This window comes from Mandrillus leucophaeus, unplaced genomic scaffold, assembly GCF_000951045.1.
Source record: "Mandrillus leucophaeus isolate KB7577 unplaced genomic scaffold, Mleu.le_1.0 Scaffold629, whole genome shotgun sequence".
In the NCBI taxonomy this organism is placed as follows: Eukaryota; Metazoa; Chordata; class Mammalia; order Primates; family Cercopithecidae; genus Mandrillus; species Mandrillus leucophaeus.
Window position 1 is genome coordinate 1,909,480 of NW_012106797.1, and position 3,715 is coordinate 1,913,194.

The following is a 3,715-nucleotide window of genomic DNA, read 5'->3' on the forward strand; positions in this document are numbered from 1 at the left end:
AAAAAAAAAAAAAAAAAAGAAAAAATATCATACCTGTTTCTTGCTCTTCACACCACATACCCAAGCCATATGTAGTTCCCTCAGTACTACAGGCCTATTGAAAAGGAAACCCTTTTTCTAACTGGGCTCCTTCTTTGCACCTGGCTCATAGACTTGCTAGTAATTCCCAGGTTCCCTTCCCAGAAATTGTCTCATCCACCCTTCTTGATGATGAACCAGCACAATTTGGATACCCCCAAGTTATCTCTCTTTTCATTTCCTTCCATTTATTCTTTGCCTTTTTCATATAGTAGTAACAAGCACCCAGATCCTAAATCCTTCTATCCTTCTTCTTATTTTAAGAGACGGGGTCTCATTTTGTTGCCCAGGCTGGAGGTAGTAACTACTCACAGACATGATCATGACACACACTACAGCCTCATATTCCTGGGCTCAAGAGATCATCTCACCTCAGCCTCTCAAACAACTGGATCTATAGGCATGCACCACCACTGCTGGCTCCCCAAATCTTTCTCAATAAAAATAATTTTTTTTGTTTGTTTGTTTTGTTTTGTTTGAGACGGAGTCTCGCTCTGTCGCCCAGGCTGGAGTGCAGTGGCCGGATCTCAGCTCACTGCAAGCTCCGCCTCCTGGGTTTATGCCATTCTCCTGCCTCAGCCTCCCGAGTAGCTGGGACTACAGGCACCCGCCATAATTTTTAAAAACATTTTACAATACATTATCTTTTATTAAACACTCCCACTTAATACATCTCATTTTAACTTTACAATAGCTTTGCGAAGGACTGTTATTCCCATTTTGAAGATGTGAAAACAGATTCAGAGAGCTGACAACACCCGCCCAAGGACCCAAAGGCAGTTAGAATGAATCTGAGACTCCATTTCTGCTGCTTTGAAATTAATGGTTTGGTCTCTGCCACCTTGACTTAGTACATGGGTCACTATATGTTGAGCAACTAGGGGAGGAGATACATTACCAAAATTTCATGTCAATGTAGATACAGGTGTGCTGGGACATAGGGAAGGCTGCCTTCTATCCTCTCACTGTCTCTATGATAGGAGCTAGATGTGCTGGTACAAGCCAATGGCACTGGAATAACCCGGCTTCTGCTGTCTACTATGACTACTAGAATAGTAGTCACTTTGGAGGTAAAGACCTCCAAAAGAATCCAAGCCATCTCACTCCATCAAATATTTATTGTATACCTAGAATGTATTCAAAACCATAGATTATACTGGGATGTAAGACCTAGTCTAATGGCCCCCAAAAGCTTCCAATCTAGTCAGGGACTGAGACTAAGAATATAAAATAATACATAATTAATTTTAAATTGGACAGAAGAAATCATAGATGCTGAAGTAGTTCAGAGAAAAGGTAGATTCATGGGATCTGAAATAATAAAGAGAGATTTTTATGGAGGAAAAGCTTCAGCTAAAATGAGAGGATGCATCATGAAAGAAATGAGGACCATATGGCTACTCATAGATCCCCCCCGTGTATTTAGTGTACCAGGCACATTTACCCATAATCACTCAGAAGCCCCAAAGCAACAACCCAGCAGTCCTCACTTAATAGGTAAAGAAACTGAAGGTCAGAGAGGTTAAGTAGTTTGCCCAAAGTCACAGGTCTTTTAAGTGATAAATCCAGAATTGAAAGTAAGCTTTATCTGATGCTAAAGTTGGTGCTTTTTCTGCTACCTTGCTGCTTACTACTGACAGGTAAATCCAAGAGCTAAAACAAATGTTATTGGTCCATAAAGAGCCTGTTGAGAGAAAGGGGTATAGTGAGAAGAGCACTGGAACTAGAATCAGCAGGCCAAATTTGTAATTAAGTTTTCATTTCTAACGTATTTGGTAAATCCTCCCTTGACTTTCAGTTGTCTTATCTGAGGTAAATGGAGAAAATGCTAGCATCTCTTTCAAATAACTATAATAAAGATTAAATGATAAACATACAGATATAACTAAAACATTAAACACCCACTTTTACATGTGAATTTTAATAAAATAAAAATACAAATTAAAGTACTTATGTATTTCACTGGATTTACCTAATCACATTTCTATTAAATAACCACCATAGCATCTTCAAGACCTAGGTGGGTGTTAGTTAGAAAAGCTAGATAACCTTTTGGGCACTTCTAAAACTAACAGGGGCTCTTAAGCTATCAGGGTTATCAACCTCCCTCCAAAGCTGACCCTTCTAGGCTCCCATGTATTAGCTCTGAGTGTTCTGGCCTCACACTGAGGAGTTAAGGAGTGGGACATCTACCCAACAGGAAGCCAAAGACCACTTCTATAAGAGCATGAAGCTGAGTGCATGGCATGTGCTTCATGAATAGAGGGTAAATTGAACTGAATTCTAAAGGGTCCTGGATTTCCTAAAGGGCAGCCTCTATGACTTACCATTTTGTGGAAACAAGCAACGGATGGAGATGCGACCATGCCTACAAGACACAGACACGTGTGTGGGATTGGGACAGAACTTTTCAATCTGGTCCCTCCCCTTTGTTCCATAGCCCACTGGGCTACAAAGGACCTCCTAGGAAGAATGTGCTCAGCTTTCTTTGCAATGGCTGGGCATGCCAGAAACAGAGGCTTTGAATCATCTCATCACCTGGTCAGCAGGAGCTATTTATGCCAGAAGTGTCTTAGGAAGAAAAGTGTCCTTTTATTAATTTCATGGCTTTCTTGCTAACATTTACAGTCCAAAACAAGTACAATCTGAATTTCAGACTTAGGTTTCTGACTTGAGGAAAAGAACAAAGAAATAACCGCCTTCAATTCACGTAACTATAATTGGTGACTTTTTCCCCCCAACAGTTCAATGTACTTGGTAGTTCTTCCTTTGTGAATTCTTATAAACTCAGAAATAATGTTAGGGCATAGGGGAGGGAGTCTCAAGAAAGCCAGAGATCCTGGTTGAGCTAGTGGGGCCAGACAACGAACCACTGATGCTAATAGGATTTCACTGGCATCCAGGGATTGCAGAGGCCCAAGAACTCCTTCTGTGTTCACTGGGAGAAGGCAAGGAAGGAGACTGTACCCTACTTACTCTATAGTCAATTATGTATGCACTCATTTATTTATTTGTTCACCTGTCATTTATTGAGAACCTGTTTGCATGCCCAACACTGCACTAAGCACTTGGGGAAGAAAGAAGTTTTAAAGGAGAACAACTTTATAGAATAGGGTTATCTTTTTAAAGAGAACTGGAAACCAGGCTGAAATTATGGGGCCTGTAAAAAGAGGAAGAAAAGACAGCCTCGGCCTAAAGAGTAGCCCTGGGGCAAAGCAATTGAAAGTTCTCTTGGGTTCTGCGGCATAGAAAATTTACATGACTTAACTAAGATCATACAGATCTTTGAAGTCAGAGACTGGCCTAAAACCAAGCCTGAGTGCCTTTCAGACGACCCCATCAACCTAGTACAGTGAAAAGAACTCAGACCTTGGAAAGAAAAATACCTTGATTTAAACCCTGCTTTTACCTTCAGTTACTTTAGAACTAAACCCCTCTGAGCTATAGTATTGCATGTAAAAAAAATAGTGATAAAAAATATTCATTGTAAAATGTGGTTACTATAGGATTAAAATACATGCTGTGATTTCTGCTACAAGAAAAATGGAGTAGTAGAGTCCAGATTTTCTTTCCCAGTTGATACAAGACAAAATATATGAAACAATGGTTTCCTTTTTTTTCTTTTTTTTTTTTTTTT